Raw genomic sequence first — 13479 nt, 5'->3', positions numbered from 1 at the left:
CAGGATGGGTGTCATTTATACATTGAGAGTGGATCGGGTAAGGGCTGAAATCAGTGAGTTTAATGTGTACCTCGTGATGGAGGACGACCGGCTGGAAAGGCCAGGGTCGGTGGCTTCAATTGGTCAGCCTCATCTTTCGTGTTTGCTCCCTGAGAAGCACTGGGGCCTAGTGAGGCACGATCAATTTGACTGGAGACGAAGTTGAATCCAAACTGAGGCTTTATTAGTATCAGATGTGTGGCCTCCCACAGCAGCTGACGAAATGGCTGCGAGCTGAAGGCCACGCATATTTATAACCCGGTTCCTGGGCGGAGCTAGCATGCAGGGGCCCAGGTGAACCTGTAATGCAGGTTCTACCGTACAACCTCTAATATCAGAACACAGTGGTTTACCACATTCACCCCCTGTTAAAATTGAGTCCAGCGGAGGTGGTGGATAACTATATACAATTAGCAATTTTTAATATTTACAGAGTAGTAAAAAAATGTCTCTGGTCATCCGGCGGGCCGGTTAGAGGTTCAGCCGGTCCGGCGCCTTGATGGTCCTTTGGGATCGACAAAGTGGAGCCGGTGATGTTGGTGCTGTCGTGGTCGAAGTTGACTCCGGGAGCATGCCAAAATCCTCTTTATCAACGGGGGTGGGCAGGGGGGAGGATGGACAGTCCTAGGGGGGGGGTGATGGGGGCGGCGGGGGAGGGGACGGTGGCGCCGGGAGCGACGGGGGTGGTACCTGCTGGATCCCTGAGGGAGACAGTATCCTGGCGGCCATCGGGGAATGCCACGTAGGCGTACTGTGGGTTTGCGTGGAGCAGGTGCACCCTATCTACCAACGGATCCGCCTTGTGGAGCCGCACATGTTTACGGAGAAGCACGGTTCCCGGAGTTGTGAGCCAAGTTGGGAGCGATACCCCGGATGTGGACTTCCTGGGGAAGGCAAAAAGATGTTCATGTGGTATACTGTTAGTAGCAGTGCAGAGTAATGAGTGAATGGAATGCAGTGCATCAGGGAGGACCTCTTGCCAGCAGGAGGCCGGGAGATTTCTGGACCGCAGGGCCAGCTGGCCCTCCATACCGTCCCATTCTCCCTTTCAACCTGTCCATTTCCCCGGGGGTTCTGCTGGAGGCGATACCCCTGCCGAGCAGGAATTGATGTAGCTCATGTGGTGGTGTGTATTAGGGGTAGTTCGGTACCTGTAATGCCGAGAGGCTATTGGTAGACAGACACTGGGTCCTGATTGGATCTGCCACCTGCTGGCTCCACCCAGTAAGGCGGAGTATAAGAGCCCGGGTTCTCCCAGCAGCCGCATTCTGTAAATGAGCTGCTGGGGAACAAGTCTTGCTTAATAAAGCCTCGATTGACTTCATCACTTCTCGACTCGTGAGTAATTGGTTGTGCCACAATTTATTAAGCAGACTTAAAAAGACTATGAGCTCCGGATCGCCCCGGAGTGTCTGCGAATCAGCCCCCATGCAGCAAACTCAGCGGCCGTATTTAAACACTGGCTAGCGTGCTTCGAGGGATACCTCCGAACGGCCCCCGGCCGGATCACAGAAGAGCAGAAAATGCAGGTCCTGCATTCCAGGGCGAGCCCGGAGATCTACACGCTCATCGAAGACGCGGAGGATTTCCCGACGGTGCTCACCATGCTGAAAGGGGTCTACATTCGGCCCGTAAACCATGTCTACGCACGCCACCAACTCGCGATGAGACGGCAAATCCCCGGAGAATCGCTGGACGAGTTCTACAGCGCACTGCTGATATTGGGAAGGAACTGCAACTGCCCGTTGGTGAGCGCAAACGAACATACGGAACTCCTAATCAGGGATGCTTTTGTGCAGGGAAGGAACATGCAACTGCCCCCGACCGCGTGCGATCCATGGATGCCACCATCTTGGCTGATAGCCAAGAGCCCCAGCATGGACGGCTCCACGGGGTCTGAAGAGAACACCCCGATGCAACAACCACGATTGGCTTTGGTGACCCTGGACCAGTCGCGGCCCTGGACGCTCCAAACGGCAACAACAACGGTGCTGGTCAACGGACACGAGACGCCATGTCTGATCGACTCTGGGAGCACGGAAAGTTTTATCCATCCGGATACAGTAAGACGCTGTTTTCTTTCCATTCGTCCGAGCACCCAAAAGATTTTCCTGGCAGCGGGATCCCATTCCATAGAGATCAAAGGGTTCTGCATCGCGAACCTAACAGTGCAAGGGAGGGAGTTTAAGAATTATCGGCTTTATGTCCCTCCCCACCTCTGCGCTCCCACTCTCCGAGGGTTAGATTTCCAATGTAACCTCCAGAGCCTAATGTTCCAATTCGGCGGCCCTATACCCCCACTCACTATCTGCAGCCTCGCGACCCTCAAGGTTGAACCGCCTTCCTTGTTTGCGAACCTCACCCTGGATTGCAAACCCGTCGCCACGAGGAGCAGACGTTACAGCGCCCAGGATCGAACGTTTATCCGGTCTGAAGTTCAGCGGCTGCTGAAGGAAGGCTTAATCCGGGCCAGCAATAGTCCCTGGAGAGCCCAGGTGGTAGTTGTAAAGACCGGGGAGAAGCAGAGGATGGTCGTAGACTATAGTCAAATCATCAATAGGTACACGCAGCTAGATGCGTACCCTCTCCCCCGCATGTCCGACATGGTCAATCGGATTGCACAGTACAATGTCTTTTCCACCGTGGACCTTAAGTCCGCATACCACCAGCTTCCCATCCGCCCGAGTGACCACAAGTACATGGCGTTCGAGGCAGACGGGCGGCTCTACCACTTTTTAAGGGTCCCATTTGGCGTCACGAACGGAGTCTCGGTCTTCCAACGGGAGATGGACCGAATGGTTGACCAGCACAGTTTGCGGGCCACGTTCCCATTCCTCGACAATGTAGCCATCTGCGGCCATGACCAGCAGGACCACAACGCCAACCTCCGCAAATTCCTCCAGACCACTAATGCCCTGAACCTCACCTATAATGAGGAAAAATGCGTTTTTAGCACCAACCGTCTGGCTATCCTGGGATACGTAGTGCGTAATGGAGTGATAGGCCCCGACCCCGAACGCATACGCCCCCTTATGGAATTTCCACTCCCCCACTGCTCCAAAGCCCTGAAATGCTGCCTGGGCTTCTTCTCGTATTACGCCTAGTGGGTTCCCCAATACGCAGACAAGGCCCGCCCGTTAATTCAGTCCACTACCTTCCCCCTGTCGACAGAGGCCCGCCAGGCCTTCAGCCGCATCAAAGCAGATATCGCAAAGGCCACGATGCACGCAATCGACGAGTCCCTCCCCTCCAAGTCGAGAGTGACGCATCCGATGTAGCTCTGGCGGCCACGCTCAACCAAGCGGGCAGACCCGTGGCCTTTTTCTCCCATACCCTCCACGCCTCAGAAATCCGCCACTCAGTGGAAAAGGAAGCCCAAGCCATAGTGCAAGCTGTGCGACATTGGAGGCATTACCTGGCCGGCAGGAGATTCACTCTCCTCACTGACCAACGGTCGGTAGCCTTTATGTTCGATAATGCACAGCGGGGCAAAATCAAGAACGACAAGATCTTGAGGTGGAGGATCGAGCTCTCCACCTATAACTATGAGATCTTGTATCGTCCCGGAAAGCTGAACGAGCCGTCCGATGCCCTATCCCGCGGCACATGTGCCAACACACAAGTAGACTACCTCCAAGCCCTCCACGAGGACCTCTGCCACCCGGGGGTCACTCGATTCTACCACTTTGTGAAGACCCGCAACCTCCCTTACTCTGTTGAGGAGGTCCGAACAGCCACCAGGAACTGCCAAATCTGCGCAGAGTGCAAGCCGCACTTTTTCAGGCCCGATAGAGCGCACCTGATAAAGGCTTCCCGTCACTTTGAATGCCTCAGTCTGGATTTCAAAGGCCCCCTCCCCTTCACCGACCGCAACGCGTACTTCCTAAACGTGGTGGACGAATACTCCCGTTTCCCCTTCGCCATCCCCTGCCCCGACATGACCGCGGCCACAGTCATTAAAGCCCTCGGCACCATCTTTACACTGTTCGGTTTCCCCGCGTACATCCATAGCGACAGGGGGTCCTCCTTCATGAGCGACGAACTGCGTCAGTTCCTGCTCAGCAAGGGAATAGCCTCGAGCAGGACGACCAGTTACAACCCCCGGGGGAACGGTCAGGTAGAGAGGGAGAACGGCACGGTCTGGCCCTACGGTCCAGAAGTCTCCCAGTTTCCCGTTGGCAGGAAGTCCTCCCGGATGCCCTCCACTCCATCCGGTCACTGCTGTGTACCACCACTAATCAAACGCCTCACGAGCGCCTCCTTGTCTTCCCTAGGAAGTCCTCCTCCGGAACGTCGCTGCCGACCTGGCTGGCAGCCCCAGGACCCATCTTGGTCCGAAAGCATGTGCGGGCGCACAAATCGGACCCGTTGGTCGAGAGGGTTCACCTTCTCCATGCAAACCCTCAGTACGCGTACGTGGCGTACCCTGACGGCCGACAGGACACGGTCTCCCTGCGGGACCTGGCGCCCGCTGGAACCACACACACCCCCCCAACACCAATCACCCCCTCCCTCCCGCCGGCGCACCCCACGGCTGCTCCCTTCCCGGGTGGATCGGTCCTCCTCCCGTACCCGCCCAGGAGTAAGGTAACAGGAACAAACAGCGCGACGCTCCCAGAGACGACAGTGCCCGAGCCAGCACCTGCACCAGAACCGGGGCTGAGACGATCGACGAGGACGACCAGGGCACCCACTCGACTCGTGGAATCCGTGTGACAAAACAAAAATCTGTAAATAATTCAGCCAAAATCTGTAAACAGTTAACTGTTGAGATCAAGGCATAGCCACTGTATGGAGATAATTCCAGGACCAGCTTTGTAAACCCCTACCACCATGCGACCCACCACCCCGCCGGGTTCCTTTTTAACAAGGGGTGAATGTGGTGGTATGTATTAGGGGTAGTACGGTACCTGTGATGCCGAGAGGCTATTGGTAGACAGACACTGGGTCCTGATTGGATCTGCCACCTGCTGGCTCCACCCAGTAAGGCGGAGTATTACCGGGTTCTCCCAGCAGCCGCATTCTGTAACTGAGCTGCTGGGGAACAAGTCTTGCTTAATAAAGCCTCGATTGACTTCATCACTTCTCGACTCGTGAGTAATTGGTTGTGCCACAGCTCATCACTCATGAATGAGGATCCCCTGTCACTGTGGATGTAGGCGGGGAAGCCGAACAGAGTGAAGATAGAATTAAGGGCTTTAATGACGGTGGCAGACATCATGTCGGGGCATGGGATGGCGAAGGGAAACTGGGAGTATTCAACGATCACACTGAGGAAATGTGTGTGTCGATCAGAGGAAGGGAGGGGGCCTTTGAAATCCACGCTGAGGCGTTCAAAGGGGCGGGAGGCCTTCACCAGGTGCGCGCGGTCCGGCCGGTAGAAGTGCGGCTTGCACTCCGCACAGACCTGGCAGTCCTTGGTGATCGTCCTTACTTCCTCGACGGAGTAGGGCAAATTTTGTGCCTTAATGAAATGGTACAACCGAGTGCCCCCTGGGTGACAATGGCCGTCGTGCAGGGCCCGGAGTCGGTCTAACTGCGCTGGCACATGTACCTCGGGATAGGGTGTCTGGGGGCTCGTTGAGTTTGCCAGGGCGATACTTAATCTCGTAATTAAAGGTGGAGAGCTCGATTCTCCACCGCAAGATTTTATCATTTTTGATCTTGCCCCGCTGTGTGTTGTTGAACATGAAGGCTACCGACCGTTGATCAGTGAGGAGTACGAATCTCCTGCCGGCCAGGTAATGCCTCCAATGTCGCACAGCCTCAACGATAGCCTTGGCCTCTTTTTCGATGGATGAGTGCCGAATTTCAGAGGCATGAAGGATGCGGTTTAGCACAGGGCTAAATCGCTGGCTTTGAAAGCAGACCAAGGCAGGCCAGCAGCACGGTTCAATTACCGTAACAGCGTCCCCGAACAGGCTCCGGAATGTGGCGACTAGGGGTTTTTCACTGTAACTTCATTGAAGCCTACTTGTGACAATAAGCGATTTTCATTTCATTTTCATTTTCATGCGGGAAAAGAATGCCACGGGCCTGCCTGCCTGGTTGAGGGTGGCGGCAAGGGCGATGTCTGATGCGTCGCTTTCTACTTGGAAAGGAAGTGTTTCGTCTACAGCGTGCATGCCAGCTTTGGCAATATCAGCTCTGATCCGGGCGAAAGTCTGGTGGGCCTCTGCCGTCAGGGGGAAATGAGTGGACAGTATGAGTGGGCGGGCCTTGTCCGCATAGTTTGGGACCCACTGCGCGTAATATGAGAAGAACCCCAGGCAGCGTTTCAGGGCCTTGGGGCAGTGGGGGAGGGGGAGCTCCATGAGGGGGCGCATGCGGTCGGGATCGGGCCCCAGAACTCCATTTTGGACCACGTAGCTGAGGATGGCTAAACGGTTTGTACGGAAGCCACACTTCTCCTTGTTATACGTGAGGTTGAGGAGAGTGGCGGAGAAATTTAGCGAGGTTGGCGTCGTGGTCCTGCTGATCATGGCCGCAGTTGGTCACATTCTCTAGGTACGGGAACGTGGCCCGCAAGCCATTCGGTCCATCTCCCTTTGGAAGACCGAAACCCTATTGGTGACGCCGAAGGGGACCCTAAGGAAGTGCCATAGACGGCTGTCTGCCTCGAAGGCGGTGTATGGACGGTCCGATTTACGGATGGGGAGCTGGCGGTAAGCGGATTTCTGGTCCACCGTTGAGAATACCCGGTACTGCGCAATCTGGTTAACCATGTCAGATATACGTGGGAGGGGGTACGCGACGAGCTGCATGTACCTGTTGATGGTCTGGCTGTAGTCCACGACCATTCGTTTTTTTCTCCCCAGACTTAACCACTACCACTTGAGCTCTCCAGGGGCTGTTGCTGGCTTCGATGACTCCCTCCCGAAGCAACCGCTGGACCTTGGACTAGATGAAGGCCTTATCCTGGGTGCTGTACCATCTGCTCCTGGTGGCGACGGGTTTGCAATCTGGAGTTAGATTGCAAAGAGGGAAGGAGGATCGACCTTTAGGGTCGCGAGGCCGCACACAGTGAGGGGTGGTAAGAGTCCGTCGAATTTAAGGCTCAGGCTCTGGAGGTTGCACTGCAAGTCCAGGCCGAGGATGAAAAATGAAATGAAAATCGCTTATTGTCACAAGTAGGCTTCAAATGAAGTTACTGTGAAAAGCTCCTAGTCGCCACATTCCGGCGCCTGTTCGGGGAGGCTGGTACGGGAACAGCCTCCTTAATGCAGATAAGTGCAGTGCAGAGGTTAGGGAGGATGTAGAGGTGAAAACCGTGGAACTCTATGCCTTGGACTGTGAGCGTGACCGTGCAGTACCCCCGGATCGCTACGTGATGGGATCCGGAGGCCAGGGAGATACTTTGATTGGTAGGGTGTACCTTAAGGGAGCAGCGCCTTACCGTATTTGGGTGTACAAAGCTCTCGGTGCTCCCGGAGTCCAGTAGGCAGGAGGTCACATGGCAGTTGACTTTCACGCTGGTGGATGTGTTGGTCAGATTATCTGGTCAGAACTGGTCGATTGCCATGGAGGCGAGCCGTGGTTGATCGTCGGGTAGGGAGACGGCCGTTGAGTTGAGATCCTGGAACACCGTTGGTATCCATGTGCTGTGGGGTGGACAAGATGGCGGCGCCCGGAGATCCTGGGGATTACAAGATGGCGGTGCCCGGAGATCCTGGGGATTACAAAATGGCGGCGCCCATGGAACGCACGTTGCAGGGGTGGAGCAAGATGGCAGCGCCCATGAAACGCACGTGTTGTGCGGGGGAGAAGATAGCGGCGCCCATTGGTCGCACATGGCCTGGGGAGGGGAGGAGGATGGCGGCGGCCATTGTCCGTGACCGGGGGCGGGGGTGGGTGGGGGCGACCACGGCCGCTGAGCAGGCCTGGCACACCGCAGTGAAGTGGCCCTTCTTCCCGCAGGCCTTACAAAGGGCAGCGCGGGCAGAGCAGCGTTGGCAGGGGTGTTTTTGCTGGCCGCAAAAATAGCACCGGGGTCCCCCAGAGATCACTGGCTGGCGCGTAGCGCAGGCGTATTGAGTGGGTAGCGCCCCCGGTGGGGTGGCTGCATGTGGGGCCCATGAAGCGTAGGAGGAGTGGGTTGGGGGCGTAGGACTGGACATTGCACAGGGCGACCGTCATGGAGAGCGCTAGTGGTTTAGTCTCTGCGAGGTCGCTTCTAGGAGCCGCTGCCTGATGACAACAGAACCAATCCCAGTTACAAAGGCGTCCCGCATAAGCAGATCGGAGTGCTCCTTAGCTGTAACGTCGTGGCAGTCACAGTCCCGAACTAGTGGGATCAGGGCCCTCCAGATGTCGTCGATTGACTCACCAGGTAGTTGAGTACGCATTGCGACCGCGTGTCTGGCGAAGAGCGTGTTCGTCTTCTGTTCATAATTTTCTTTGTGTTGAGTCATGGCATCAACGTAATTAGGCGCATCCTGGATCAGCGGGAAGACTTTGGAGCTGAGTCTGGAGTACAATATTTGAATCTTCTGAGCCTCTGGAACAGGGGTCGGCGCCGTGTTGATATACACTTAAAATCAAGCTAGCCTGTGCTGGAAATCCTTTCTGGCGTCGCTTGCGTGTGGATTGTTGCTAACTTTTGGTTGGTTCAATTGGCTCTGTTTTATAACCTTTGCTCTAGAGTCGCCAGGTATCTTTATGATACCGCCACGAGGTTCAAGTTCAAGTAATGATCAATAACTCAACACACCAATTAGTAAGATTCAAATCAAAGCACATTTATTATACACAGTAAATCACTATTCATGCATCAACTCTACTTTCTAAGCTATTTGTATCACTAACAGGCCAATATTTAGCTTCGGACTGGCCCACCAGGTCAGGGGAACAAATGGCCTTTTGTTCAGGTCCTGAGTCTGCAGGATTCAAAAGCTGGTATGGACTGGTAGCTAGGAGTGCCTATCTCGTAGCAAGTGTTGACTTGAGACTTACTTGCTTGGAGGCCGCTGGACAGTTCACTCTCAGGGGTTGCTTCTCGTTGCTGAGTGACCCTGTCAAGAATGACGATTTGAACTTGGGGGCTTTACTTTATAGTCCCCAGGGGCTTCCCGCCTTTCGGGGCGGACCCCGTACTTGGTTTCAAGTGATTGGACTTCGTTCCAATCGCTTGGTTCGATTTCTCCAATACTGGAGCGGTTCCCTGATCGTTGGGCGGTCTTTAAGTGTCCATTAACCTCTTTTGTGTTGGCTCCTGCTGGCGCCGAGGAGTCTGGCTTGGCTTTGTTTACCTCAAAATGTTTCGATTGTTCCCAGGGATCGCTCATTACTATGTAGATGGCTGCTACATTACATTGTATCAATGCTGTTTGGGTTTCTGCAGAGTCTAATACACAGTAAACTTGCACCTGCTAGTTTTTGCCTGTGTTGGCTGAATTTCCCTTCAGCCTTTGCGGTTCTCCATTTTAAGTCGGGAAGTGGCCAACTCAGGTGGCTACAGGATCCAACTGCAGGCGATCTGGTTTAATCCAGACGTCCATCTTCTGAATCTGATACTAATAAGTTGAGGCATGATCAATTTGACTGGAGACGAAGTTGAATCCAAACTGGGGCTTTAATAGTATCAGATGTGTGGCCTCCCACAGCAGTTGACAAAATGGCTGCGAGCTGGAGGCCACGCATATTTATAATCCGGCTCCTGGGCGGAGCTAGCATGCAGGGGCCACAGGTGAACCTGTAGTGCAGGTTCTACCGTACAACCTTTAATATCAGAAAACAGTGGTTTACCACACCTAGCATTGCGATAGCAACTCTTAGGGGCCCGTTTAGCTCAGTGGACTAAACAGCTGGTTTGTGATGCAGAACAAGGCCAGCAGCACGGGTTCAATTCCTGTACTGGCTGAGGTTATTCATGGGCAGCTGTGTAGCACAGTGGTCAGCACAGTTGCTTCACAGCTCCAGGGTCCCAGGTTTGATTCCCGGCTTGGGTCACTGTCTGTGTGGAGTCTGCATGTTCTCCCCGTGTCTGCGTGGGTTTCCTCTGGGTGCTCCGGTTTCCTCCCACAGTCCAAAGATGTGCAGGTTTGGTGGATTGGCCATGCTAAATTGTCCTTAGCGCCCAAAAATGTTGGGTGGGGTTATTGGGTGACAGGGATAGGGTGGAGGTGTGGGCTTAAGTGGGGTGCTCTTTCCAAGGGCCAGTGCAGACTCGATGGGCCGAATGGCCTCCTTCTGCACTATAAATTCTATGATCAAGGGTTGTTGGGAATATTTATGAGTGTGTGGCCACTTCAATGTTAGCAAATTAGGTCATTAGACATTAAAAGGCAGTAAATATTGAAATGGATATTTCAACCTTTCCTCAAGATACTGAGGGCGGCAATAGAGACTTTGAGAAGCTGGTCATTGACAGCAGGACATTTAGGGGAAGCATAGACTCTGTCCAGTTATCTAGATATGCTGCCTTCAATGATTTGAAGATAACACCTTCAAATCATTTTACAGCTGAGAAGAGCCTGAATGCTTTACAGCCAAGTTGGTGCTTCTGAAGCTGAGCCACTTTGCTATAAGATCCACCTCTCATTCCTAACAACTTCATCCCTTTTGCAGAACAAGAGGAGACCATTCAGCCCCTTAAAATTAACAATTGATCAAGATCAATTGCCATTTGCAATTGAGTTCCAAACTTCTACCACCCTTTGTGTGTGTGTGTGTGGGGGGGGTTCCAACTTCACTCCTGAAAGGTCTGATTCTAATTGTGAAAAATAGTCCTCGGGCCCTGACCTTCACCAGTTGGAGCAGTTTCTCTCTCTCTCTCTCTCTGTCCATCTCTCTCTGTCCATCTCTCTCTGTACCCACAATACCTTGAAAACGCCAATCAATTCAAATTCAACTTCATCCCAAAATCTTTACAATTCCAGGGAGCACGACCCTAGTTTATGTGGAATCTCTCCTCACACTTTAACCCTTGCAGAACAAAAAAACAGTAAAACAAGGAAATAAGAATACTGGTCATACAGTAAATGGTTATAGAATAAATGGCAGAACCCTTCTTGTATTGACAGTCAGAGGGATTTGGGTGTATAGATCCACAGGAGAGATGGCAGATGGAGTTTAATCCGGACAAATGTGAGGTAATGCATTTTGGAAGGTCTAATGCAGGTAGGGAATATACAGGAAATGGTAGAACCCTCAAGAGTATTGAAAGTCAAAGAGATCTAGGAGTACAGGTCCACAGGTCACTGAAAGGGGCAACACAGGTGGAGAAGGTGGTCAAGAAGGCATACGGCATGCTTGCCTTCATTGGCCGGGGCATTGAGTATAAAAATTGGCAAGTCATGTTGCAGTTGTATAGAACGTTAGTTAGGCCACACTTGGAATATAGTGTTCAATTCTGGTCACCACACTACCAGAAGGATGTGGAGGCTTTGGAGAGGTTACAGAAGAGGTTTATCAGGATGTTGCCTGGTATGGACGGCATTAGCTATGAGGAGTGGTTGAATAAACTCGGTTTGTTCTCACTGCAATAAGGGGGGTTGAGAGGAGACCTGATAGATGTCTACAAAATTATGAGGGGCATAGACAGAGTGGATAGTCAGAAGCTTTTTCCCAGGGTAAAGGGATCAATTACTAGGGGACATAGGTTTAAGGTGCGAGGGACAAAGTTTAGAGATGATGTGCGAGGTAAGTTTTTTTACATAGAGGGTAGTGGCTGCCTGGAACTCGCTGCCGGAGGAGGTGGTGGAAGCAGGGACGATGGTGATGTTTAAGGGGTGTCTTGTCAAATACAGGAATAGGATAGGAATAGAGGGATACGGACCCCGGAAATGTAGAAGGTTTTAGGTTGGATGGGTTGCATGGTCGGCAGATGCTTGGAGGACTGAATAGCCTGTTGTTCTTGTTCTTTGTTTCTTTGTTCTTTAGCCTTGGAACACCAGTAAAATGGGGAAACAACAATACAGGTCCAAACTGTTTTTTTCCATCTGGGAATCCATATCTCATTCTGATAAATCGACACTAAGCTCCCTCAAAGGAAAATAAATCCTTCTTAAGGTGTTGAGCTCAGAACTGCCCCCCGGAAACCCCAGGCGTGGTCTAACCAGAGTTTGTGTAGTTGAATCTTGGGTTCTATCCTCTTATATTCTGCTCCATTTTCCACTTCCCAAAATCTATCAATCCCCATTTCAAAAGTGTCAATTGACTGCACTCACCACCATTCTAACAAACCTTTGGACCCAGAGTTTAGTGTAAGTGAGGTAGGAAAGGGGATTCCCAACCTTCAGCCTCATTCACCTCCCATTTTCCCACTTTCCATAGTCCCTCATGAAACTGGTCTTGCATCAGGAATGCCCTCTGATTGGAGGGCATAATGGTAACCAGTCGAAACCCCATTAAAATATACAATTTGGATCCAATGGCATCAGTAATTCACCAAACCAAATTGTATTACCTATATATGGCACAATAAACATCTGCTGCTGGACATGCTCAGTAGGAACGACAGAAGATTGTGGCTTAATGTCTCACTCTCAAGACCCGAGCACAAGATCAATGCTGTCACTGCAGTATGGTATTGGGCGAAAGCTGTACTATGGCACAAGCCTTTACTCGGTTGAAGAGTACCGGAGTTATTCCCAGTGCCCTGATCAATAGTTAGCCTTCAAACAACACCACAAAAAAAACAGATTATCTGGTCATTATCACACTGCTGTTGTGGGATCTTGCTGTGTGTAAGTGAGTCGATATTTCCCTTCAATTGTATCAATGGCTGCTCTTCATTCCGTCAATTTACTAGAACATTATTTGGGGTGTCCTAAAGATGAGAAACGTTGCTAAGTGAATGTAAGTTCTTTTTTATGTCTGCCCTTATCCTTGCTCACAGTTTGCAATGTTAATTAGTTATTAAACTTGATGCTATGGTTATTTCACTCAGGTAGCGATCTACATCCTTTCATCTCCATTCTCACTGTCTCCCATCACCAGGTACTGTCTCGACTGGGAAGCTGGCTGAGGTCTATGCTCTTGGGACTCCAGCAGAGAAATTCTGAAGCTGGCTACTGTGAAGGGGCCCATGAGTAACTCTTGTCCAATTTGTCTCGGACTTGGGGTGGGAGGAATCAACCTTGAGTTTCAGCTTGAATATCCATACAGACGATAGAGCCAAAGCCCGACATGTGACATGTGAGGGTATGAACATCGAACAATACAGCGCAGTACAGGCCCTTCGGCCCACGATGTTGCACCGAAACAAAAGCCATCTAACCTACACTATGCCATTATCATCCATATGTTTATCCAATAAACCTTTAAATGCCCTCAATGTTGGCGAGTTCACTACTGTAGCAGGTAGGGCATTCCACGGCCTCACTACTCTTTGCGTAAAGAACCTACCTCTGACCTCTGTCCTATATCTATTACCCCTCAGTTTAAAGTTATGTCCCCTCGTGCCAGCCATTTCCATCCGCGGGAGAAGGCTCTCACTGT

The 13479-nt window shown here is 52.1% G+C and overlaps 1 protein-coding gene across 3 annotated transcripts in view; it reads right to left on the bottom strand.

The window, feature by feature from the left end:
• Positions 1-13479, bottom strand: part of LOC140386627 (collagen alpha-1(XXVI) chain-like) — a 472629-nt gene that overhangs the window by 98111 nt on the left and 361039 nt on the right. The gene's annotated exons all lie outside the window — the stretch shown is intronic.

Source organism: Scyliorhinus torazame, chromosome 12, assembly GCF_047496885.1.
Source record: "Scyliorhinus torazame isolate Kashiwa2021f chromosome 12, sScyTor2.1, whole genome shotgun sequence".
Lineage (NCBI taxonomy): Eukaryota > Metazoa > Chordata > Chondrichthyes > Carcharhiniformes > Scyliorhinidae > Scyliorhinus > Scyliorhinus torazame.
This window is presented reverse-complemented; position numbering and strand designations above follow the sequence as displayed.